At 45.2% G+C, this 27,993-nt stretch overlaps 1 pseudogene; it reads left to right on the top strand.

The window, feature by feature from the left end:
- The first annotated feature begins 23,867 nt into the window (after positions 1-23,867).
- LOC136188194 (major centromere autoantigen B-like) lies at positions 23,868-24,503 on the top strand (annotated as a pseudogene).
- Positions 24,504-27,993: the final 3,490 nt, after the last annotated feature.

The raw sequence follows: 27,993 nt of genomic DNA, 5'->3' as shown, positions 1-27,993 counted from the left end.
GGAAGAGAAAGTAATTGTTGTACTTGTGGCAGTAAATGTCTTGTCGTTTACTAGAGAACTTCAAGAAGAAATGAGATTTCGTCACAGGTTGCTGAAATTTCATGCCGTTTATTCAATAAAAAAGGGGTTCTCCGTGCTGCACTACGCAAAATCTCGCTTGACAATTTTGCCGGAAAAAAATTGCGGTTAGCGTCTGCAACTACGATCAAAGAAAGAACAATGATCCTTTTTGACGTCAGTATTACGGCGACAAATACTGTAACTACAGCAGCAAAAGCCTTTGGTTAATTCAGCTGCAAACCGGAAAAATTAGAAGAAGATCCAAAAGTGTGCGATAGCTAGTTCTCTCGGCTGTCTCTTTGATCCGTTGGTCATGGAGGTGTACAGTACGGCCGTTGAAGCCCTTTCGCTCTTACTTTTTTTGCAAAGCTGCTGCTCGCTCTTCCATCAATTTCATCAATGACGGCGCTGCGTTTGTCAACTACTGGCGCAGGCTAGATCTTTGACAAACCGCTTCTCATCGTACCCCGGCAACACTTTCGGTGCTTTGGCGGAGTACAACATCTTGACATCTTCCCTTCCTCCGTTTCGTTAGTTCCCTCTATGTATTACGGCCAAACTTAAATTCCCCGCAGAGGTCATTCTAGTCTATTTTCTTTTCGATTATACGGCCACCTCCTTATTGAGGCCAGAAAAATTTGGTCCGAGGGTGGCCGCAATAACGAGGTTCCACTGTATATTCTAAAAATTAAAAAAATGAGAAAAAGAATAGGTAAAGCAGGTCGCTGCCCGTTTAATCCAGACATGGACTACTGCTGGAAGGCGTCGTCGTCAACTTCAGGTTTTCTCGCTTCAATTTATCCACCCGTTCCAAAACCAAGCGATAATCCGGGAGCAATGACGCCTTTGCTACCCCGATTTACCACTGGCTCCGCCTCCGCTGCGTGCGCTCGTGGCGTCCGATCTCTTCACATCACTTCGGGGATTCTGTTGATCCTCGCTGGCTACGATCACGCGTTGGGTAGCTAAATGAGACGAGCATTACCAAGATTCTAAATACAGGTCGCTGTTGCTCAGCAATTCAGTGTCAGCAAATCGACAGTGTCCAAGATCATGAAAAGAAGAGAGGATCTACTAGCAATGTACACAACTGGCAGAGGCTGCAGACCCTCTCAGAAACGACAACGAGATGGGAAGGAACCCGACGTTCAAGAGGCTCTTGCCTTATGGCTAGAGCAGAAAGTTCTTCAAGGAGCGAACGTCTCGGGTCTTGTTCTGTCATTAGCGGCCAAAATGGGTAAAGATTTCACTCCAAGTGACGGTTGGCTTTCTCTTTTGACAGATTTCTTTCCTTCTGAATTGGAAAAAAATTAAAAGTTGATGTCAGTTACTAGTAAATTGCTAAATCCGCTTAAAAGTCTTATTCGTCTTATGTCAACTTTCGGTTAATGTCAACTATTTCGCTGATGCATTTCGGTTGACATTAACCGGCTTCGACTGTATCACTCACACAAATATCTACCAGCCGTTCTACTTCAAATGTTCTAAAGGTTATTCACAGAAAAAAATATCCTATTTAAGCCGCTGCTGTAAGGGCCAACAGCAAGCCAAACCATGTAGCTGCTCTCTTATTACATTTACCAGAGTATACAACCCTATACAAAGGTAATAAACGAACTGGAGTATCTGCAATGGTTTCTATTGGTCCGAAGGCTTTCTCAGAAAGTGCTGAACTTGCAGAAATATGACAGACACCCCGAAAGTTCTCTCATACGGTAATCAGGTTCGTTTTCATATCCATCTATGCATAAATCTCACTGATGATTGGCCAAAACAAAGTGCAAAATTTCACACGTTTTTCAGAACTGTGAACACTATTGGCAAGCCAGGTCATGGCAAGCCAATTGACCAACTGGAGGAACATTACAATTAGTAAGTTATATCACAGTATTCTTCACTGGCAGACAAACCACCTTTGCCCGCGTAGGGTCTTACAGACTGCCGTGTGTAACGTGAGAAGAAAACGATCTTCACACCCAATCAGCTAGGGTTCGCGCAACACCGTCACATCCCCCCTTCATCAACAAAACCACAAATAAATGAAGACTACACTGACAACACAAAAGCTGCGAAGTAGTGAATTGTTTATCGGGCCGTTCAGGCAGCGACGCACGATGGACTGTAGTTCCATGAAAAAATCGTCTGAAAGACGCGTACCGAGCGTGTACGCGTCTCACGCTTTGCGCCACGGTTGCAAGGGGTCCACGATCGTATCAGCCCCGCGTCCTTTGAACGTCGCCGGCGGAGGGACGCTGGTCAGCTGCACGATGACGCGCGGCGAATTCGGAGCGGCGAAACAGGAAGATGGGGATGCCGACGACGTCGACGTAGGTACCGTATTACCTCACTTTTTGCTGCATGCCGGTTTAAAGTGAGGATTACCAGGGTGCCGTTGTACCTCGGGGACATCGGCATGCCGGATAAAGCGATGTGCTTTTGTTTGTTTTTGGCAAACTTGTATCAGTGGGAAAACATACGTAAAGCATGAACATAGGTTAGGGTTACCGGTAGTATACAAGGCAAACGAGCTGAAAACACTACAACTGAAATAGCAACGTCTAATCTGCTAGCTTATTCCTCGTCGGTAAGAAGGTCATCTGTTTTTTCGTCGTCAGCTAAACCTGTTGGATCGCGCGATTCGCATTCAACACCACCTCTACCGATAACGGCATTCCCCGCATTATACCGGCATGCCGTTTTAGTAGTCAACCAGTGAAAACTTTGGGAGCAGAAAACTTCACTTTTACCGGCATGCAGCAAAAAGTGAGTTAATACGGTAGGTAAGAGTCGTTGGGTGAGCTTGACAGCGTAAAAAGCATAGATGAGCAAGACAGAGACGACGTGGAAAGTCGCGGAGTAAAAGCGAGCGTACAAGCAAAGAGGAATGCTGCCGATGCAGCCGACGTCGAAGAGGATAAGCTTGCCCCAATCAATGACGTTTTGCCTAGAAGGCTGTTTTAAGTTGCCATGTGAAGTCTATTCACCTTCACTGCTTTTCATCCAGGAGCTCCACGAGTCTCGAATATGTCCTTTGAAAGGCTTATTGAGGCTACGATCCATTGGCTGAACAAATGAAGTACAGCCTCCTGGAATTAAGATTACATCGAAATTGCATTCTTTGATTATGATCTGCCGGCTCTCTTTCGATTGGTGTGGACGGTACTCGTCAAGAATGAGTAAACGAAAAATTCTTGTGTTAGGCGGCACGTCTGACGCCGAAGAAAGTTCCGGTGAAGAAGAGAGGGAGACGACAACGGATGATGAAGGAACGGACGTTGAAGGAACTGATGAGGAAGACAAAGAAACGGAGGAAAAAGATGACGAAGTTAGCAGTGCAGATGAAAATGAAGAAAATTACCACTAGACTGGAAAAGACCGTCGATAAAAATACTATACAATATGCATATCAATGTAAAAGCATACGATATCTTCAAAAATAAAAAATTCACTTACAGGCACATGCGCTTATAAGTAGAAGAAAAAAAGTAAAAGTCGTTACGGCCGTTTTTCGCGTAGAAGCGCATGTGCTTCTAAGCGAGGTAATACGGTATTGGATTCAAACAACATTATGAAACGTTCCTGACGTAGCAGCAAAGAAAGAATGCCTAATCTGCGTTTGAAGCTTGATTAACGACTTCAGCAAGGTGCGAGGCAAAAAACAAGAAATAAAGGTTGCTAATTTTGTTAAATTGAAGATGGCAAATGCAGATACAATAAATTACTTCCGCGATTAGTAAAATTCTTAGTTTTTATTGTGTTTAGTATAGCAGTGCGCAGGTTCTACTGTGGGATTTTTTACTGAAGATGGCCAAAAGATGTGCAGCCTCTTTCTCAAAGAATCGAAAACGAAGCAGGCGTTGACGCAACATAGGTAAAAACTTAAAAACTTTTGAGAATTCCGCTGTACGTATTCAAAGTAGTGTCGTTGCCATTTGTCATACACTACAAACAAATGTATGAATGCGATCAGAAAATGTCGAATGCTTTAAAAGGAACAACCCTAACATTCCCTAAACGAATTTCTCTTATACACGTGCGTCGCTCTTTTCTTTGAAGTCGCAGGTGCTCGCTAATTTGACAACCTCAGTGATGTACCCTGTGAGCGTTCGCTTCATTTTCCCTCTGGTTCCATGTGTTGAAAACGTACTTCTCGCAGGTGACATCAATTGCCGTCATGCAACAGCATTTCAACATTGCTAACACTCGCGTGATTTTGGATTCGTGGTAATAACATTCTCACATTCCAATACAGAATAGCATGGCGTAAGATGTTGATTCGAAGAGGCGACCCTCGTACTGTATTCTGCTTCCGTAACTATACTCGAAACGATAGTCTCTTTTTTTACACGTGGCGACGATCTAGCCGTCGGATCGAACATCAAATTGAAGTCTGGACGGACTCAGCGTGTAGAAAAAGTCGCCATTTTAACCTGACTCTTTATCCAACGTCGAGACGTGCACGACGCTTTTGAGTTACGTTCTCCAGCACCCTGTCGCTATACTTTGAACGCGCAAACGCTCAGCTGTGATCGCTGACGTCTACGACGGAAATTACGAGGTCCACCGTCGTTTTCCTAGCCGGATGTTTCCCGTCTGTCGCTGTCACGGTAATCGCCGTCTTTCGCCGCCGCCGCCCGCCGCCGATCAGAACGACATAATTTGAACACCTTGAACGGTCTACAGCCCAAGTCCTACGGCTGTTCCTTTGAAGAGAGGAACAGAGATCGACGTGACGCGTCCAGACGAAACAAAAACGGCTGCGCTTAGGTGTTGGTTGTGGCAAATACTCGCTGCTCCGGAAGCATCTGGAAAGCTGCAATTAACTGCGTGTGTCTCGCCATCAAAGCCCTTTATACTTTCAAATGGACTGATTGTCGCTCCATCGCATCGATAAGAATGTAGAAAGAGAACAGCTTAAGAAATAATGTGAGAGGACAGTTAGGCAGAAAAGAAGCAGTTACATGACAGTAAAGTCGTCCAAACGAACGACTTCATGGTGTCGGTTGATATCCGTGACGGAGTGGGAGATTTTGGCGCGCGCGCGCGGCTGCGCCCGCGCGCATTGCGGAACAGAAGTCATTCGGCCTGAGACCTGCGAGCGGCACAGTCGTGCTTTATTGTCGTGTCTCAGCAGCAGCAGTCATTGTATATGCAAACCCTCAGCCAAGCACGCGACAGTCTTCCCGCGGCGACTTCATTCACGTCACACGTCGGGTCATCGGCAGCCTTTTCCATGCAAGCGTCCGCGTCCGCGTTCGGTGCATAGTCAATGCAACCCCGGAGGTCTAACCGATGGACTTAGACAGAAGATAGCCGGCGCGGTCCCACTATCGCTCAGTCGGTGGTTTTGGAAGTTGCCTCGAGGCGGCTAGGTAGGCTGTTCTCTTTTGTTTGCTGATGCTGGGTGCTTCCTCTCCTTCCGAATCGCGTTACAGTGGAACCTGAAGTCTGCGGAAACTTATTGTCAGGATTTTTGAGACAAACTGAGAAAATCTGTTTGTAATTTTGGTGCCTAATTTCGCTAGCGGCCCGCATGAGCTGTCCAAAAACGGTTTTCAGGTGACGTCGCTATACGGAGTGTCACAAAAGACACACAGACTCACAAAAATCCAGCGCGGTTCAATAAGGTACGCTCGACGAGCAAGAAGACAAAGACATATTGGTGTTTATGACCACTCCCTAACAACGCTTTTTCTAATGTGGTGGCAACGTCTTGAAAACGTCTACCGTGTGCTTAGCACTATATTTGAAAAACCACGCAACACAGTTTCTGCTTGTTGCAAAGCAAGAGGAAGCAACAGTCTTTCGAAAAAATTAATTCCAGGCATTAAACACGCAGACGTCGAGGGCGAGGGACAACACGCCAATTTCAGCAGGAAGACTTTGACGATAGCGACGAGTGGACAGAAGACTTGGAAGACGTCGAAAGAGAAGAATTTTTCTCAAGATCGGGTCCAAAGGATTTTAGGCGGCCAAATTGGCGCCATAAAGTAATCCTTTTTGACAACAATTTTATGAAATATTGATTATTAGTTACTTTTTTTAATTACTAAAGAGTTTTGCCAAATGATAGTTGTCAATACCAATCTCAATGCGGCGGAAAAATATGTTCCAGGACAAAGTCGATCATGGAGTCCAGTCATCGTTGAGGTAATGAGGTCAGATATCAAAGGTTATTTATCAGCAATTATTTTATGAAGGCATTTTTGGCTTGATTATTCTAATGGGGTACATGCGATTTCTTCGCATTCAAGACTACATTGGCAAAGGGCTATTACAATACTTAGTTGCAATTTGTCAGATGTGATGACACTTACGAGGTAAATTTTCTTGGAACAGACAATTTTTCAATACAATATATTCCGTAGATTTTGGCAAAGTTTTTTCGTGTTTGTGATCCGGCAAGCGAACTGCCAAACGGACATCCTAGATACGACAAGCTTCAAAAGGTTTGAACCCTGTCAACCAAATAAACGACGCCATGCTTCAGCTCTTACCTGAAAACAAAAGTTTATCTTTCCGTTGATACGACTCTTGAACCCGACGAAGCCGTGAACTATCCAACCGTAATTCTAAATTCACTTAATCCTTCCGGACTTCCTTCATACACTTTGGCACTCAAAATGGGCGCGCCAATAATGCTCTTGCGCAACATCGATGCTCCGAAACTCTGCAACGGAACAAAGTTGACTGTCGTGCGATTGTGCCCCAATGTTGTAGAGGCCAAAATTTGCACAGGGCAGTACGCAGGCGATAGCGTTTTTATTCCTCGCATTTCTCTAATTCCCTCCGATTGCACCATTCCCTTCAAGAGGCTGCAGTAAAGCTGTCGTTTGCGATGTCAATTAACAAATCGCAAGGACAAACGTTAAAAACGGTATGTCTCAGCCTTCAGACCAAATGCTTTGCACAACAAAGTTGACCAAAGTCGAAAGCAGAAGCGGCTTTCGCATCTTCGTGTTTTTCACAACAGCAGCAAAGGCACATTCCCGCACACATGCATGCGTGGGCAACCGCTCCACCGAAGGCCCATTTAGCTCCTGCTTCGAGAACAGACTTCAGATCAGATAGGTACTCTTTGCGCGCCAGTCTCGAATCGATGTCGCCAGCGATGTAGTGCTCAATAACACCAGTGACGGCGAGGAGGACTGCGCTAAGAAAGGCAAGGCGGGCGCTCATAACGGGGGACGCGGTTTTTCTGGATACTGGTTCTCGTAGCAACGTTCTTCCTTTTATAGGGAAAGTTCGGATTGGAAAAGAAAATTTCCCTGCCACGTCGTCTGATATTCTAATTGCTTCCAAGTCCCTTTATTAATTAATTAGATGAGAAAGCATGCACAACGTGCATGCATAGGTAAAGGCCGAACCCCTTCGCTCGAAGAAAGCGAAACTACGCATCTCATTTTCTTTTCCCGCATGAACAGGAAAACCTTCTGTACGCACTCATGAACACAAAATAGTCATTCCTACTACTGACTGTATAGACCCGCGGCAGAAAGAAGGAGGTGGTGCAGCTGCAAAACACTCGCAGCCTCTAGCTATAGCAAGTCAACCGCACCTTGGTTGAAAGGTTCTCGTACGCGAACAGCTAGTAGGTCTACTGTGACTGCATCAAGGATGATAACACCGCTGAAATGATGCCGAAGAACAATTCCGCCATAGCGTACTCTTTTTCTCCCTCGATCCAGCACTTGTAACACACAACAGCAGACACGAACAAGTCAGCCAGGGCCACAAAAGCAGAAACGCCATGCCCCAGACAACAGCAAAACAAAAAAATAGGTGCAAAATTGTTCACGAACAGTTATAGCTGAAGAAGACGCTCGATTGCCTGCAAGCCGAATATTGTCTGCTAGAGCAGAGGACCTATCTTCTTCTCGCCACTGTCCAGGTATAAAATGTCCTGAATCATCTTCTTGATCAACGTAATTGGATGGGCAGTAAAGATGATCTTGCTGAGATGATTTCTGTTCTGATATTATAAGGTAATTATGAAGCACGCATGTTGCCTGAGTAATTTTTGTGACTTTTTCTGGATCAACTATAATCACTCTTCTAAAAATGCGAAACCTTGAAGCCATTATTCAAAATGCGTTCTCGATAACTCGTCGTGCGCGTGACAATCTGTAGTTAAATATTTTTTGCGCTTCTGTTAAATGCGCGCTAGGATAAGGACGAAGAATATTTTGTCGTAGGGGAAATGCGGCGTCGCCAATGAAAACGTAGGGCATAGGTGTCTCCGACCCGCTTCCGGCTATTGGCTCAGGAGGCGGAAGCTGAAGTTGGCCGCGCTCTAATGCCTTGCCAAAAGCCGAATTGCGCAGCACACCACCGTCGCTGTGGCTTCCATAATCGCCTATGTTGAGTAAGGTAAAGCAATATTTGGCGTCGCAAGTCGCAAGGAGTACTATACTGTGAGTATGTTTATAGTTAAAATACATCGACCCTCCTCCTTTGGGAGCTTGAATAACAATATGCTTGCCGTCGATGCTGCCAATACAACGAGGAAAGTTCCATAGTGATTCATATTCGTAACTAATTTCTTTCCAGTCAGTAGCGCTTTTTGGCGTGCGAATATATAGAGGCCGTAGAATATCCCAAAGAGCTGCGCAAGTAATAGAAATAATTTTACAGACGGTAGAATGTCCGACGCGATAGCTAAAGGCGATAGTTTGCATAGAATCCCCTGTTACTAAATAGCGTAAAGTAATAGCTAGCCTTTCCCCCGCAGAGATAGACTTTCGAAATGTTGTTGATGGTTTTGAAATAGATGGCCCAATTAAACTTAAAAGATGATCAAATCGAGAAGGCGTCATCCGAAAATATTTGTAAAAACTTTCATTGTCCGATATTCGCATTTCGCTGATAAGGCTATGATACTCTCCCTTTTCTTCCCTTGATTGATTAATTTTTCGTACCCACTCCCTTTTTTGACGCTCGCGACGCTGCCTTCGGCGTAGGAGAAGAAGCAAAAGCAAACGCCGCCTGCGATTCACACGCCCCATTGTCAATTGTTCAATTAGCAAGTGTGAATGCCCCTTACGTTGCGTTACGTTGCGTTACGTTGCGTAATTGTGACGTCACATTACGTTACGTTACGTTACGTTACGTCGCTAGTGTGCATCGGCCTTCATTCCGTCTTCGAGCTGCATTTTCTTCGATAGACGGGCGTGGCGCGTACCGATAATTAGTTGATACATGATCTCTTTTTCCCGCCGATCACCGAAACCGCAGTACTCCGATAGAGAGTAAAGCGCCGTGAAAAATTCTTCTGCTGGTTCGTCCGCGCGCTGCTGTCGCATGCGAAAGACGCAGGTTTCGTAGATGACGTTCCTTCTTAGCACGAAATGTCCGTCGAATTTTTCTCTCACGGTGTCGTAATCCTTCTTTTCGTCTGCTGTGAGTGAGAACGACTTCAGGATCTTTTCCGCGTCGCCTCCCATTGTGTAGACGAGCGTTGCGACTTGTTGGGGACCGCCTTTTGCGCTGAGACCGGACGCCTCCCGGTAGCGATCAAACCGCTCGATCCAGTCCGGCCACGATTCCGTACGTTTGAAGTCGAATTTGTTCGGGGTCTTTAGATGGAATTCCGCCATCGTACTCCTGACACCATGTAATGGCCTGCTCTGTAGCGGTTGGGGGTGTGCCCTCTTTATTCGTCTACAGGTGGAAGACCTCTCTAAGGAAAGTCCCTCTCCTTATATACTATCGTGTGACGTAACATGCATCCCTACCGTAGGGTCCTTACTACTATAGTCCAACTCCACAGCTCGATGCCTAAAGAAGCTCAGCAATCGTTCATTCAGAGTTAGCTGTGGAGATTACGTCTACCGTCGAAACCGTCGTCAGCTGCGTCTCACGTCGGAAGAAAACCCGAGTGATGAAATGGAGAAGCAACTCGAGCTAACTCCGCCGGTAGTGCAGTCACAGGCCGCTCAAGCAAAATCGATAATGCCACAGCACCCGAACACGCAACCGGAATCTCAGAAACCGGAACCGCAGCAGCCGGAAAGTCAGCGATCAGAATCACCGCCGACAACTCAACCGTCGTCTCAACCGTCGTCCCAACCGTCGTCGCCAGTCTCGACTCAACGTTCGTCTAGTGAGTCAACCAATCCAACACCTGCCTCGACTCCAGTGAAAGTCAGCTCGTACGGACGTCCTCTTCGTCAGCCGAAGTGGCTCAAGGAGGGTTCACCAATACATCCACGCATATCGTTACAAATAGTTACATCTGTGGTTCAAGACACCTAAATTGCTGTGTTGCAATACGTATTGTACGCGTCACTTTCCAAGACAGCAAACTGGGTAGGGATCCGATTGAATTCTACCATGTCGGTCTCTTCCAGGCCTTGTTTGTGAAAAAGAGGCATCAAAGACGTGGGTTCCTGTACTGCGTTTTGAATATTTTTCTGCTCTTTCGAGAAGGTTTTCGAACAGGAGGCAGAGGAGGCGACGCAGTACCCTGCATGTGTACTCTAGTTGGCGGTTTTAAACTGCCGTTGGCAATATTACTTTGTTTATCACTACCGGTACGTTTGTTTCCTTTGAATGTAATAGGGCTAGTGTTTTCATCCAAGTCAGAAGCGTCTGTGGTATCATCACTATCCAACAGCTCTGGCAGCTGCTTCTGCTCTTCTTCTGACTTGGTGAAAAAATCGTAAACAAATGTGACGTTTGCTGAAAAGATATAGACTGTTTGGCTAGTTTCGCCAAGCGTCGATTTTCTCTTGAACGTAGTTTATAACTTTTGACTTGTTTAAATGAGCAATACGCTCAAAGTCAAAGCTTTGAATTAGGCAGTCATCTAAATTACGCACTCGAGATAACGCAACGTACGTAATTCCCGGTGCAAAATCTCGCTGCTCTATATTGATTACGGCCTTTTCAAGAGTGAGAAGTCCCTGCTGCCGTCGCCCCGCTTTTGGCTGGTACAAGGCTGATCGCACTCAAGAAGAGTATTTCGGATGTCGGGCCGATAGCAGTTGGAAATATTTTTTGGCGTCTCGTCGCTAAAGCAGCAGTGTCGGTTCTGGAGAACAAGATTCCTTCGGAATGTCACCATATCAGTTTGGAGTGTGTACGCCGGGCGGGACCGACGTAATGGTTAATCTTAGTCAGATTGTACACCGAAACCATCCGCGTTGCTGAGCTTTTTCCCCGACTGTCCCTCCGCGGAATGCTCCGAAACTTTGTCAACGCTATTCCGGATGATGTAGACGCTTCCGGTTCTTCCCTCGTTGTACTTCGAGACGCGACGATCGTCTGGAACTGAGTTTCACGGAAGCCAGCACGTTTGGATTTAGATTTTCTGCCCATTTTACAGCAATAACGACAAATAAAGCGAGAAAAGGCAAGAGAATGCGAGGAGAAGATGCGCGCGCGTTAGCGACAAAGAAACATCTTCAAAATCTGCGTATCTGAGTTTTTAAGCTTCAACTGCGCCTAAGTTTCTGTATGTCAGAACGTACTGGCCTAGTGAAAGAAACAGGACAAAATCAAAGAATTGTCGAGATCAAAAAAACCGCTTCTAACTATTTTTTTAACGGATACCGCGTTTTGGCGTTGCCATGACTTTTCCTTTTTTGGCGTCAATGCACGTGATCAAAAAGCTCCTTTTTATTGGCATAAGAACTAACAACGTTTTATGATTCTTGGACCGACCCCAAAGATAGTTTAAGCTTTCCTGAATCTGGCGATGCATTCGAGAGGCTTTCTCGCGAAATTTAAAACGATATAGCTTCTTGTAGACTTTGAAAGTTATTGGCGATTGGCACTGTAAATAACCGTGTAATAATACTTATCGTATAATTATTTGCAATTAGGCAAAACTTAAAGACCTCAGATAGATGGTGGACTGTCCGCATTTTAGCATTTTTGCACGAACGGTAGAAAGCACGGCCTCGTAAATTTGCTAGTGCTGCTCCCGTACAGTACTCGCAATCAGAATTCGCGTCATATCATTGTTCGCCCTTTTCACGAACGGAGCGACTTTTCACATGCCCATTCCTACTGTCCAGATATGCCAGCAAAGCAGTTTTGATTTTCCATCATTGAGGTCTTTTATAATGTAGCATTCATTGTGAAAATGTTTGATCTTTCTATGTTTAGCTCTTCTCACTCGAATTAAGATGCCTATAGAGGATCCGATCATGATGGCTGACTACAGCTGCCACATTGTATTCTCCTTAGACAGAAAAGTATGAAATTGTTTTATTCTATTGGCAAGTGCGATAGCTAGCTTGCAGGTGCAAACGGTTCGAATTTCTCTCCAACAATTTTTTCTTTCCCCTTTCTTTGAGCGACTTCAATCAACTTCTCTCTTAGACAGATGCAAAGCTATGCGAGGAGAGTAACGTCAGAAAATTACGTACCGCTTATCATTTTCGTGGATTGACTTTGTCTCTACCCTTGCAATTTTGACGGCCTTTTACGACAAATATGCGCTAAAACGATATCGACAACAGGTGGAAATATCGAATTTGACAATGCTTTTTTTCCTTTCAATGTAAACGACGTCTTGCCAACGGCCACGATCAGTTTTATAGCCGGTCAGATGTCGTTCTAATATTAGCCACACGATGCTCGGAGTGTGACGTTATTCCTTGCACCTTGCTAATGAAGTAGGACAGGCGGCTGTCGGCGAAAAAGAGCCTGAGCACATTTGCAAACAATTTTACACTGATAACTCTACAAAGGCATGAGAAGTTGCATCAGGTGCCCAAAGCCAAATAACGGAGTTACATAGAGAGGGTTTTCAGTAGGCGAAGCCTAGATAATTAGTTCAAGTGCCAGTGGACATCCGGAAAACTCTTTGTTACTTTCTCGCCGAAATGGTGCACTTGTGTGCGTTTGTTGGCTGCAGCAATCGGTCCAGCTCACACAAGAATTTGCCATTTCCTTATCAAAATCAATTAAGAAACAGTGTGACAAAAAATTCAATTTGAAGCTTACGTCATGCAACGACTTAAAGACGTTTTTCTTTAACGAAATTAACGACGAACGAGCTGAAAAGACGCTAATGTTCCATCGACTTCTCGTTGCGGCTGAAGGCCATGACGACGTGGCCTACTCCAAAGAGCCTCTCTGCATGGCTGCTGCTATTTTGCCACAATCGAATGTCTGCCGTCCAATACGTAATCGGTATCCTGTTGTGGAAATCTGGAATAAAAAAACCTACGACAATTCGCCTAAACCGACTAAGAGTGTCAATGTCGCCAAATAGCGTACGGCGAAAGCTCCTACAGATGACTGCAAACTTGGACTGGCCTCTCCGGCTATCAAAAGCATATCATGCGAAGAGCCGGTTTTCGGATTGTCTTCAAGCCAGCGATTTATTTGCTGACGACGACCACGACGACGAAGATGACAGCGGCGTTGGCGAAAGCGACAATTCACGTGACGGCAGCGGCGGTAACGACATAACCAGCATGGACGAGATCGACGCGACTTCTGCGTGCACAAGAGAATATGATTCAGGGAAATACACGTATCAGATTACCGGTGACAATCTCGATTTTACGATCAAAAGAAAGTACGTCACAATTGGAAGAGCAGATAAGACTCTGCACTGGTTCAATCTCGTCGCGACGGTAGAACGTTACACTGTAACTGGTCATCTGGCAAGTGGCTCTTCGACTGCTGCAAAAATTGAAGATCTCTTTTCAATTTTTGCAGCAGTCGACGAGCTGACAGCAACGAAGTCACAGCTAGCCGCTGCCCAGAAGCAAATTGATGACCTGCGCAAAAAGAATCGGGCTCTGAGAGCTGAGTCAGCAAAGGGTTGGTCGGGTCGGGTTTCGGAGAATATGAATTTCTTTCTCTCTTGTACGGATTATTTAAAGCGTCGGCTAGAAACAACTTAGTAAAACTTTTACTTGGCAATTTAGCAAAGAATGTAAATTAAGGACGTCGGCCATGTCTTTGCATGGTATTACAGCCCTAAGGAAGGAATGCAGCGCTCTAAGGAGCGACAGTTGGTCTCTCAGACCGTTGCGCGAAGACGACACACGGTTTTGTGCCGCCGGACCTAAAATCAAAGACGCTAAAAGGTTCAACAACGTTATATCACCTCCTTTTCTCAACATAGATGTGGATCACGTAAAATGGCGCGGAAAAGAAGTTAACTAGAATTTACTTTTATGTGCAGGTTGCTATTCCTGCTCTCCACGTTAGGTTTGGAATTTTTACTCGCCTTTTTACTTTAATTTTATGAAAGTGCATGTCGTACTTTCACAAAAAGAGCAGTAAAACGAAGCTTCTAGAAGAAAAAGCAACTCTTTTCCTTAAGTTTCTCAAATGGTTTTGCAACTTTGGCCCGGACAAATGATTCAGGTGGTTGTGTTTGACGCTGCTCTTTTTACAATCGTGGAAACAAAAAAGCAGCGGTATGCAGGAACTCCGGCGCATTTGAAGAGACAGATGGAAACGCACAGTCGGCTGAAAACAAAAAAGGACGGAAGAAAATTTGTTCCGCCTCCTAATGAATGGCAAATTCTCACGCTGACACCTCCGTTTTATTGATTTGGAGCCATCATAAAGTCAGTTTTCGTTTGCGAAGCATACAAAAGCGATCAAATAACCTTCGCGGAGGAAGAAAGTCAGACAAAAAGATGATCGAAAGCTTTTTTAGAAGTGCAAATCAAGGTTAGGAAAATATATAAAATAGGTAGTAATATGAGACATGCTTTTTACAGTCAAAAAATAAAACAATTAATCATTCAGTCAAAAAATCAATCAATCAATCAATCAGTCTAAAAATCAATTAATAAATGCTTAAGACATGTTAACAGCAAGCTACCTTCTACGGGAAAAGATTAGCAAAGTGAGCCACGTGAGCCGATTACAGCATATTATTCAAGATATATTATTACAGACATAAAAATTAAAATACAAATGAGCAACATATATATAGATATACTTGCTAATAACATACACATAATTAGTCCTTCCCATGTAAAAGTCCCACTTCGTCCATCTTCTCCTCCTCCTCCTTCTCTCCTTCTTCTATCTTTTCTTCCACCCGTTTCTTCTTCATTTCCTTTCTTTTCCTCTTCCTTCTTCCGTTTCACGCGTACCTCCACTATCTTCTCTTCTTTCTCTTTTTTTCTCTTCCTTCCTCTTTTTTTTCTTTTCCTTTTCCTACTTTTGTACGTCTTCCTCTTCCTCCTTATGCTTCTTTTCCTCCTTATGCTTCTTTTCCTCCTTAGTCTTCTCTTCCTTCTCTTACTCCTTTTGCATCATTAGCTTTTGCTGGCGACGCTGGCCACCGCCCTGAATGTCGTCGATGACGGAGGCCAGAATTTCTACAGCTCCGCCGCTTGGGCGAAGGAATCGCCATGGCGGGATCACTAAATCACGGGATCACGGCCGCGACCGCGGTTGACGTTGTCGTCTTCGCCGCCCCCGCGGCCGCGCCCAGCGCCGCCCGTTCCTTCGGTCGCTTTTGCAGGTGAGGACATTTTTGCGCGCTATGACAATAGACATCTATACGTGACGTATCAATAAAAAGTTTAGGCACGTGTTTTATTTATTGATTTAAAACGGTAACAGCGGTAGGAGGCTCCTCATGATGGCTATCCAAGCCATCATTATCTTGTATAATATGATAATAGACCGACTATATATAGACTTTAGATCCTAAATTAATTTGCTTAGTTTACTGGCGCATGTGCAACATACGCAGTAACTCGCGCATGAACCGGACTCGCGGTCTACGTAACGAAGCATTCTCATGTTTGCTGTGAAACGTAAAATTCGAACTTTTGGCCGCCTGCTTAATATACTCGCACTCCCTTTGGCCACCTCGTTGGTATTGGTTTCTTTTGGTAGCCATTGTCTAACGCCTCTCGTGAGTATTAGAGGCAAACCTCCCACGAGTGCGCGTCGTTAATTAATTGGTTTGAATGTCTTGTCGGAATTTGTCTAATGTCTAGATAGCCTTTTTGTTTCGAAGTCGAAAGATACTGCCTTTACCTGGTAGAGATTTCAAACTCCCGTTCGATATACTCTCCAAACTTTAATAACACACTTGAACGATGTGTGAAGATTTCTAAATAGGTCAATTCTTCAACAGTAACCACACTTTTCCGTTGCTTCATGATGTACCACAGATGTTCAATTGGATTGAGATCCGGACTTTGGGCAGGCTTAGCCACTTCTAAGCTTTTGTCATCTTTAGCAGTTGTGAAACTGCTGAGGTCGACTGTGAATTTAAGAATGTCTCCTTCCTGATAGGGACGCTCAGTTCGATTTCCAGGCTGCAGTAATACCTTCAGAATTTCCCCAGTGCCTAGATCAACAAAAATTAGACTCACTTATGGCAGCACTATCGTAATTTACTAGTAAAGTATTGGTTTACTTTAGTAAAGAACGCGTAAAAAAATCGGTTTTGACTGGTGCTTTACCAAAGCAACGGCAAAATGTACCTTTTAATTGCATAATGGTTGTCATACACTAGACAGTCCATATAACAAAATGTTCGAGTGCATATGTCAATAAGGGAGCATAAAAAGGGGCCCCGCTGTCAAGAAACCAAGTTTTGGCTTCCTGGCACTTTCCCAACGACATACAAACGCTTCATTCTGTGCGTTCTAGTCTTGGGGCACAGAAAATAGCCAAAGAATTCAATAACTTGGTCTGAAGCACAACGACGCTCCGTAAGGGCATGATGGCCTCTCAATAAAAGGGTCTCATTACGCAATCGCTCTTAGGAACTAGCGCAAAACGGCATCAAAGTGAGCAACACTAGCAGTTTAAACAGCACAGACGTCGCTATCATAGCTGGTTAGACGTGTATTCCTGTGTTTGATTATACGGGCTATGTCCAAGCAGACGATTTCAAGAGATTCTCACTCTCTTGCGCGCGCTAAAATCGAAAAGATTACTGCTGTTAGGCTGCCCAGTATATTCTTTTTTTAAAATGACAAGTTCGTATTCACGAGCATGGATTTTAGACGCAAAAGCTTATACGTACTATAGGTGCAGCTTAGAGAGAAAACTTGAATTAAAACGGGCACTTTTTAAACAAATCATATATATAAATATAACTTATAAAGGTTGCCATTATATAAACTTATACTGTATTTTCTGCATGGTTTAGAGCTTGCTCTTTTTCTGGTTTACCAGTTTTCTCCTAAGCTGGAAATATTAAAGAATTTGCTAAAGACATCAGGAAATATCAATTCTAGACGTCGTCATAATGCTGCCTGGTATCGTGAAAAATTTTGTAAGAGACACAACGGAAATGAAATACGAAGCACGGATTTGTTATTTACAAAATCTGACGCTAACTGGCATCGCTGTATTGATGTCAGCAACGGTGGAGATACCGTCGAGCCGCCAAAAATATCATTGCGGACAATTTATTGTTCCGAGCAATTGATCGCAGAGACATTTCTATGAGTCTCGTTCGCGTGTTGTCAAAAGGGCGTTCAATTATGAGCGAGTTTGTGATTAGCAGACTTAATGGGTATTTAATTAGAGCATGAGGGCGTTTGGGTCTGCGTCCCGCCCTTCCTCAAAATGACATCAAGCACCCCGTGCTTTTGATAAACAGACATTGAGCCAAGCAAGAGTGGCTCAATGCTAGTTTGAACAGGCCCTCCCCGAGTACGGATCGATCAATCTTTTGGTACCACCGCGCCGGGAGACTACGGTATTAGAGGCCGTCTCTCTTCCAGGAGGGTACCGGTGGGGTGGCTGATGACGTCGTGGCTCGCCCGACACTTTTTGGAACGAGTGGCCATTGCTTTTGCGGTGGCTGCCTTGGGCTACGAAGCGTATAAAACTCCGCGCTTTAATATCCAAGAAACACTAAACACAAGAAAAAAAGGAAACAAAAAGAAACACACACAAACAGACAAAAAAAACAGGTCAATCCCTGTTTAATTTAGCACCTGACTGAGGTGTCAACAGAGCTAACAGATACACAAACAGAGGAATGGAGAACAATACACTTAACTTTACGAAGAAGAATACGAGCATTCTCGCGCTGGAGACAAACCGCCATATAACGTCGCCAGTACGCGAGAAAACTATTTTTGTCATTAAAAAAGTCGATCGATGGGCGTTCTGCTACTTGCTGGAGGATGCGTAGCGCATTCGGACTCCAGCGAACAAAGACTTCCATCACGAGCGGCTCAAAGAGGTAGCCTAACTTGTTTGCCTCTTCCCGAAACTTCTTGATCTTATAGTTATCTCGCTGGGATGCTGCTTGGCCGGCATTCTTTGCACTCTGCGGCAAGACGGTTGACGCTTGAGGGTGCGCGATGCTTACGTCAAGAAGCAGCTTCTTAACGTCGTTAAAATTGAAGACACCACTGTCCGGCCGCCTATTACTGTTGTCAAATTGGTGTTCTCTCTCCAAGTCGCATACATTAATTTCAAGCCGAAAGGCATTTATTGCTATATTAATTAAAGTATCATTCCATAACGTCGTTATCAGGGGTGTCGTGATCAGATATAACTTTAAATTTCACCAAATACGTTTCCGCTTTCACGTCATCTTCAATGAGAAACGACTAAACCAAAAATTCGCCAAGATTTGTCATAAACAGATACAGAAGGAGGGAGTAAAGTTACGATGGCACTTCTGCTAGTTGTTCTACCTTTCATTAACATAAAGGGACCAGCACAAAAACTTCTGCTTGAAATGAAAGGTACCGGTACAGTATGTTACGAGAACAACCGGATTTTTGAAGATCGGTTTACAACATTAAAAACTGCCTGACAAAAGTTAAAAAGATGCGGAAAAGTTGACGACGGGGAGAGAAAAAACGCAAACTGCAGACGAGCAGTAAAGTCGAGCTTTGAGCACAAAAGGGCCTTGACCAATTATATCGAGCGTAATAGGTGGCCACGACGGATTTCTCAATCGTCGTGCCGCTCAAGAAAATCAGACGCGGAAGTCGACGCGATATCGTTTGCGATGGATCCAGAAATGATTAATGCAAGCACTGAGCGGATGACTGAGATTATATTTGTCAATTGAGGAACATAAGAAAGTAATGAGGTTTATATGCTAACCATAACCCTACCCGCTAACCCTTCCCACTAACCCTTTTCCCAAAACAACAGTCCGGTCAGACACTTGTTCACCCGGTTTGTTACAGTTTTTCAGTCCCGCAAGCCAGCACAGACATTTCGTATCTTCAAAATTAAGTGGAAGATTAAGTTAAAACCGCTCTAGCGGAAGACGTGGTCCAATTTCACAAAAGGGTTATTCGCCGAGTCAAAACGCCTACCGTAAAACTCCTAAGACGCTTCAAAGCTTCTTCAAGTTGCAGCGCTGATTGTTCAAGGTACTGAGGACATGCAACTTTCGGGATATCGTTTGGAATCAGCGAAATTGTTGTCTTTAATTTAGAGCCTACAGTTGCGCCCCTGCGTGTGTACAAACGATAGCAGTTTTGAAAAAAAACTTGGAGAAAGCACCCGGGCGAAACCGGGTAACCATCTACCACTAAAAGCATACGCGCCATCTTGGTCGAAAATCTTGGGCAGAACGACATCACGATAATGTCAGCAATTGCGGATTGATACTGAATGAAAATTATCCTCACCTCGGTTCTTTTCCTGACGCAATGATTAAGTGCGACTGCTGCGGCAGAGGCGTTGTTGAGATCAAGTGTCCCTATTCGGCTAGAGACATTTCGCTCAATGCAGTAGCACACCAAAACAAAAATTTTTAGCCATCGACGAAAACGACGCCTTCTCTTTGAGGCCAACGCACGAGTACAATTACCAGATACAGACGCAAATGCTGATGGACAGGGGTGTGGAATCCTCTGCTGTATGTCAGCGTCGGAATTGACCGTGATCCGTGTCTGATCGAAGATATCATTAACAAATCTACAAAATTATTTAAAATAGCTGTTTTGCCAGAGCTGTTGGCCAAATGGTTTACCAGAGAAAGTCAGTCAATTTCAGCAAGTGCTGATGATGCCCTTCCAAGTGAGAATGAGACCTCGGAAAACTCCGCACTATGCATCTGCAAGGAAGATAAAGGCGGAGAAATGATTGGCTGCGACAATACCTCGTGCTTGATACAGTGGTATCACATTTCGTGTCTTAAGCTAAGGAAAGTTCCAGTCGGAAAATGGATTTGCCCTGCATGTAAAAAATAGTGAGTGACTATCGTCAACTGCTGCTGCATGTTTATTTTAGCAAAATGGTATGACCGAGTCACAGCAGTTGCACAAAGCTCAGCAAATGACGACAATGGTCTCTACAGTCTTTTTGTTTGTGGGATCAAAGTGCCCAATCATCGTTCTGTCGGTCCTTTCGCTAACGTTACAATCGCCAGTGCTGATGAAATGATAGCAGGCCTAGAGGCGGCACATTTGTCCCGGCGATCATGATATCGAGTTTGTTCTGATATGCCTGTCAAGGAAATCAAAGTTTGGCAACAAACGTGGCAGTCATCGCGTTTCTCGAAACGCACAGTGCATTCCTTTATAAAGGGAGGTATGTCCGCCAAACAGTGAGAAGTACGTCCTGCTCCCTACTTGTCAACGACGCCGAAGGACGGTGCAGATCTTGCACGTGTTTCAGGTCGGCTCTAAGGCTCATGGGGTGGCGTCCAAGGAGGGCTGACCAATCGTCAAGTAAATTAGTTGGCAATTTTCTTCAGCGCACGCCATAAATGCGCCAGAAATTGCGTCGTCTAGCCAACGAGAGGAAAGTGTCATTACAGCGCATTCGACGTATGGCTCAAAAAATAGTCCACTTCACCGACACGAACGGGGTGGACGTGCCTCCGGACCAGCACAAAGATTTTGTTGACATTTTCAAGAGTAATGGCGCATCAGTCGATGAAAGCTTTCCTGAAGGGTCATTCCGACCCGTTTTCTGGGACCAGCAGCTCAAATCGGCCAAACTGAAGGGAAGGAATTCCCTGGCACCCTCTGCTTATACGGTGGGCGCTGAATTTGCGGATGAGATCTTAAGGAGCGTATCATGCTATGAGAACGGCCGGTTTCATTACACTCCCATCGGAGCGGACACTGAGGGACTACACGCACTTTTTTGAAAATAAAGTGGGCTTCCATTTTGAGGTAAACGACTTGCTTGCGGCAGAGGCGCAACTGAGCGGCCTAGACGACGTCCGGAAGCATGTTGTCCTAGTATTTGACGACCGTTTCCAGGCCTTGGAGAAGCTGGCGGCTGGCGGAAAAGGCGTACAAGAAGTTGCCACCTACATCTTGGTCGTTATGGTTCGCGGACTTACGACATCTCTTTGCTTTCCGTACGCTCACTTCGCCACTTCCGGAGTGACTGCCGAAATACTTTCGTCACTGATTTGGGAAGCGGTTCGCCAGATCGAGATGGTAGGTCTGCATGTCATTGGAATGACAGCAGACGGCGCGTCACCAAACAAAAAAAATTTTGAAATTTTTTTGACGGCTACAAGGCGCTATCCGTACAGCTTCAAGGGCAGCTACATATATTTTTTCCAACGTTCCACACTCCGTGAAAACGACGAGAAATTGCCTATCCCACTCATACCCATATGGCAAAGTCAGGCACATGACGGTAAGTCACTGCATGCAGAACTGCAGCCAATCATGTCTCACTGGTTCCAGTAGCTTAACGGACAATCGATAACATGGAAGCATATAACTGATCTGTACTAGGAGTGCCAAAAGACGTTTGTCTCAGATGGGTTGACACTCCTTCCGAAGCCTTCTGTCTATGGAACACGTGCAACTTACTACCTATTCACGTATGCGAGTTGATCTCGCGGCTCAGACAAGGAACTGGAGTCCCTATGATTTTTCTGTCATTGACCGCTGACAATACCTCGTACAGGTGCTCAGCGAGTCTGTTGCAAACGCCCTGGAACACTACAGATTCAGTGGCACGGAGGAAACAATCAAATTTTTTCGCATATTCGACAAAGCTTTCGATTTGCTGAACGTTCGCACATTGTGGGGAAAAAAGCCAATCGTCGTGCTTACACAACTGCCGAAGACGACAAACTTACGGTATAATTTCCTCCAGTTGAAAAATAGGCGTCGATGCTGGGTCCGAGCACGAAATCAATGCTGACGTGCGCACGGTGCGTATCACTGCCTCGTTCGTCAGCTTTGCGTGTCTGACAAGCAAGGCTTTTTTCTTACTTACGAATGACTCCGAAAACGTTTGGAAGTCTTCTCCAAATTGTGGGGCCGCGTATCGCCCATCCGAGAGCCTACCGCACGTCTTCAGCACGTCGGCCTGAAATTCTCCTCAAGAACGTCTTGCCCTGACATTGCGCTATTTGGTTACAAGCAACTCGCAAACCTCGTTAGCATTTGAACTCCATATGGGCAAATCTACCGTAAACGGAATTGTCGGGGAGACGTGCGCAGCGCTATGGGAGACTCTCAAGTCAGAGTTCGTAAAATTCCCAGCTAACGAGGAGGAATGGAGAGGAATCGCCAGACGATTTGAAAGTCGTTGGAATTTTCCACGCTGTCTGGGAGCCATCGACGGAAAGCACGTCATAATACAGGCCCCGTCCCATGCTGGTTCTTCGTATTACAACTATAAAGGAACTCATTCTATCGTATTAAAGGCCGTCGTGGATGTTGACTATAGATTTATATAGGTGGAGATTGGAAATTACGAACGCCAAAGCGATGGAGGAATATTTAGCAATACAGTCAACCTCACATTTAGCGACATTGGATTTAGCGACACATCGGTAATAACGACCGAAACGTTTTTCCTCCCAGAAAATTAAAACTACCTCGGATTTGGCGACGGCGGATTTAGCGACAAATCGCATATACCGACGTGTCTAAAGTGTCTAGTGAGTACTTATTCCCTCGTTTTTACCGACAAGCGTCAATTTTGTCACGCATGCGCCAATCACGTGCCTCGAGCATGGCTTCCAGAAAACGAAAACGGCTGTCATTTACCGCAAAATACGCAATTTTGAACGAGCTCGATTCCGGTGTGACACGGAATGCGTTGGAAAGGAAGTTCGACGTACCTCACGGTACGTTAGCGGGCATAATCAAAGATAGGCGTCGAATAGAAGAAGCGGTCGCCAGCGGAACGGGCTTAGGTGCTAAAAGTTCCAGTTATCGAAATATTCTCTGATCAACGCTGCTCTGCTCGAGTGGTTTCGTCGAATTAGTACCAGTTATCCAGAAAATCCGATAATTGGCATGGAGATTCTAGCTAAGGCAACCGCAATAGGTGAAGAGCTGAAAAAGATAGATGTTGCTGCTTATGAGTCGTTTGACGAAAATTGTCTTGATCTCAATTGGGTGGATCGCTGGAAGAAGATGAATGAAATAGTATCGAAGAAAATGCATGGCGAAAGTCAATCAGCTGATCAACAACCTGCAGATGACTGGGTTCAAAATCAACTGGAGTTGATTCGACAAAAATTCTCGGATGAGAACATCTTCAATGCAAATGAAACTGGAATATTTTGGAAACTCTTGCCTGATAGAACCCTCGCATTCAAAGGTGAGAAGTGCCGAGGTGGAAAGCATTTGAAGGAACGCCTAACTGCTCTTGTCGCCGCCAGCGCTACGGGTGAAAAATTGCCTTTATTTGTTATTGGCAAAAGCAAGAAGCCGCACTGCTTTCGTGGTGTGGCCAACATTCCCGTAGCTTACGATGCTAACCAGATTGCTTGGATGACGAAGCAGTTATTTGAGCGGTGGCTGAGAAAGTTAAACGCTAAAATGCTTGGCCTAAGTAGAAAAATTGCGTTGATCCTCGACAATTTTTCCGGCCATCTATAGGTAGCCTTGTCAGAGGTCAAATTATTCTTCCTCCCTCCAAACACAACGTCTATAATTCAGCCAATGGATGCAGGCATTATAAAGAACTTGAAGTTTCACTATAGACAATTGTTGGTTAAGAAGCGATTGCTCTGCTACGAAATGGAAACGCCGTTCGCGGTTAACGTTATTCACGTTTTACAGTGGCTAAAAATAGCGTTGGAATCGGTTGATGCGCAAGTCATACGCAATTGCTATTGTCACGCAGGATTTCGCAGCGTGGGTGAAGAAGCCGAAGAACCACGTCTTCCAGATTTCTTTCCTCTTTGGAGAAACGCGGAGGAAGCTGGTCTCACACAAGGGATTGACTAGGCTGAATTTGTTGATGTCGACGAATGCGTTGCTGTGGGGCCTAGCAGTGAGGGACACTCCATTGATGATATTTTGGACACAGTTCTACCAGAAACAAGACAATCAGTCGATAAAAGCTCTAGCTCTGACGACGATGATGACGAAATAATTGATACTACTCCTCCTCCATCGTTCAAGGAGGCTATGGCAAGCATTGGATCTGCATTGGACTATCTTCGAACATTTCAAGGGTCTGAGGCAGAGTGCCTGAAATTGGCGAAAATCGGTGACTACATGGCAGACCAATACTTCAAAACCCAAAAGCAGCAATGCATCAAACAGTACCTGGAACCCTTAAATGAAACGTAGATTGCTCGCGAGTTGTACAAAGCATCAGAAGGCCAACAAAACGATCGGATGTTCCGGATAACTAAAATAAGCTCTTGATCAATGAAAAACGCGCGATTTGCATCTTGCTTCTGTGGCTGCTTTTACCGTTTTTCCCCGGATGTGCTCGTAACAAAGGCTGCTATTTGTACTGTTTCTCTGAGAGCTACGGACTTCAAAAGCCTAGACACCAGCGTCGGTAGAGAAACCCTATTCAGCCCTACGTGTAACGATGCATAAAACCACGGAAGGCGCGCCCGTTATATGCAGAGATTCACCTTATGATCCCATCGATCTTCGCTTTTCGTTTATTTTTTATCATCAATATGTCTCTGCTACTTGCGAAGATATAAGCAAAGCTTTCAAGGCATCACAACTATAATAGAGCTATATCTAGAGTGGAAAATTGTACAACGTCGGAGTCAAGAAATAAATTCCGTATTACCTCAATTTTTGCTGCATGCCGGTTTAAAGTTAGGATTACCAGGGTGTACCCCAGGGACATCGGCATGCCGGATAAAGCGAGGTGCTCTTGTTTGTTTTTGGCAAACTTGTATCAGTGGGAAAACATACGTAAAGCATGAACATAGGTTACAAGGCAAACGAGCTGAAAACACTACAACTGAAATAGCAACGTCTAATCTGCTAGCTTATTCCTCGTTTGTAAGAGGGTCATCTGTTCCTTCGTCAGCTAAACCTGTTGGATCGCGCGATTCGCATTCAACACCACCTCTAACGATAACGGCGTTCCCCGCATTAGACCGGCATGCCGTTTTAGTAGTCAACCAGTGAAAACTTTGGGAGCAGAAAGCTTCACTTTTACCATATTGCAGCAAAAAGTGAGGTAATACGTATTGCTTCTGGTTTCTATTCCGAAAGATAAGTTTAGGTAAACATTTCGTTTTGCTGTTACAGCCGTATGTACGACCTTAGACGCATTTCCTTCGTACTTACTTCTCACGCTTGCTCTCACGCTAACACGACAGTGCTGCTTTCTCAGCGTCAACGTCTTATCTTTCGTTCTTTTTAGATTGTGTCTTCGGCATCTACCATATGAACGCACACGACTAGTTAGGAAGCTCCTGAGGTTGATTTCCAGGCTGAAGATCAACCTTCAGAATTTCTTCCGTGCCTTGATCAACAAATAGTCTCGTCTCAGACCCTTTCTCGTATTCCCGGATGCTCCTCTCAAGCGAGAAAGGGTCGAGGCGGGTACCGCCCTAATATCCTGTCTCCACAGACAGGAACTAAAATAAATAGCATCGGTACTGACATTGCGTGACGCACTCTCTTACTCGCGCAATGGATGTAGCAAGTAAGCAATGAAGTTATGGATCGAATTGCTTGCAACGCAGCCAGTGACTGACCTGAAGTCGGTGCAAGGTCTTCCTGAAGTTTTTATACCGTCGTTTATGGACGTTATTCAATCTGTCAAAAGTGATGAAAATAAATCACCAAGTAAACATCATCATTTCACGTTGGACAATTTCCGCCAGAAAATTGCTGCAACATTGCATTCGTTAAACTAATTTGCATGCATTGTACATGCATTGACTAAATGAGTGTCAATGCTCACTTGGTTGGCGAATCGGAGGCTCTGAATTGTCTGAAATGCCTTACAACGTCCGGCGATTTTTGTCGCACTTCAGTTTTAGTGGATACGTTGACGAGCTTAGATCAGCAGCACCTCACTTATTTCATCTAAATCACGGCACTGGTGATGCAACCAGTACGCAGTGGCGAAATTTTTTTGCTCGACCACGCCCACACTAGTGCATTTTATTTCAATATAACAGCTACACAAACTCATTATTCAAATGTCATTGGTCTCTAAAAAAAACCTTAATTTCATTCTCCTTTGATGCATTTTCACAAATATGCGAACTAGTTTTTCCATTTCGTCGGTTGAACGTAAAATCTTTTTTCTAATGTCACGATTTGGGCATTCCGATTCATGTGTTTTCCACTTTGCGACCCACATTTTATACTTAGTCGGGAATATTGCCGCGCTAGGCATTTCAGAGTCGTACATTTTAACTGCCCTTTCAAGATCTGTAAGAACTGCATCGTCATGACTTAAACGGCAGTGCGAGGGCAGCAAATGAAAAACTTTTTAGTATACTCATTCCAACTGTTGTAACCTTTCTCGGCGCGGCGTAGACCGTGCGTTAGTATCTTTCCGAAGTGCGCAGTCTTCACAACACGTTAGGAGCCGCTCAACCATTTTGACCGCGGCCGCAGGTCTTGGACCGCCGGATTCAGGGCTTTGAACGCGTGCAGGCAAACGCGGTGCGGCGTCAGACGAGCTCTCGCTGCCGCCGACGATACCTCTGTTGGAACGTTTGCGGTGCGTTGGGGACGAGCACGAAGATCAGGCACAGGCGCGTCTTTGGCGACGGCAGACTGCGTAGGGTTCTTTGAATGCCTCCGAGTCGGAATGTTGCAACCGAAGTGCCCCGCGAAGAACTGGAGTGTGCGAAGGAGCGGCATAATTAACACGTCTTCGCTCAAACCCGAACACACCGCCGCCGCCACCACAGTGTTGTCGAGTTCGAGCAACACGGGCGTTCCTTCCCAGTGGCACCACAGCACTGCCGCCAGCATCACGGGGAGCAATTCTTTCGGGGCGATCGATTGTGGCGCCCATGCTGCCGACCAGGCCCAGCGGAACCAATGAGATTCCTAAACTGCCCCGCAACCCCACGAGCCGGACGCGTCGCTCTCCACGTCAAACCGAGGCGACGCTGCTGCCATAGAAAAGAAACTCTTGCCATTCCAGCCCTCTAAGAATGAATTCCACCATCGCAAATCTGCTTTTGCCTCTGCGTTGAGGCGCACGATCTCTGAGAGCTGTCGGCGGCCCTTAGATGCGTCGATCGACCGGCGCAAAAACTCTTTTCCCGCTGGTACTACCGACGCTGCGTGTTGTAGAGAACCTATAAGAGAAAGCAGGCTGCTTTTCGTTCCCGCCGATCGTGACCGCCAACTCCGGAGCTCCTCTCGCAGGCGTAGGAGCTTTGCCGCTGGCAAACGCATGATCTCCGCCACCGTATCCAACTCAATGCCCAAGAATGTCAGCGTTGTACTGGGGCCGCCAATCTTCTTTTGTGCCACCGGCACCCCCAGTTCCTTGCATACCTTACTAGTGCTGAATACCGAAATGCGTCAAATAGCTCGAAAGCAAAAGAACGACAGTTTGGTTGTCTTCCATAACGCCGCCGTAGAAAGTCCGTGTCAGTGACACGCCCCTGTCATTCACGATTGACACCGGAGCGGATGTAACGACAATTCCAGAATTTTTTACGAGCATCTTGGCTCACTAGCAAGCATTTAACAGCAACTTTGAAACGCTCAAGTTTTGGTTCTCTCACTACTTTGCTCAAGCCATCATCATCGTGATGTCAGCCATTTCATCCTCCGATTGCATCCTCGCAAAACAACACTTTTTCTTACGTTACATTTGAGATTTCTT

The sequence above is a fragment of the Oscarella lobularis genome, chromosome 6 (assembly GCF_947507565.1).
Source record: "Oscarella lobularis chromosome 6, ooOscLobu1.1, whole genome shotgun sequence".
In the NCBI taxonomy this organism is placed as follows: Eukaryota; Metazoa; Porifera; class Homoscleromorpha; order Homosclerophorida; family Oscarellidae; genus Oscarella; species Oscarella lobularis.
This window is presented reverse-complemented; position numbering and strand designations above follow the sequence as displayed.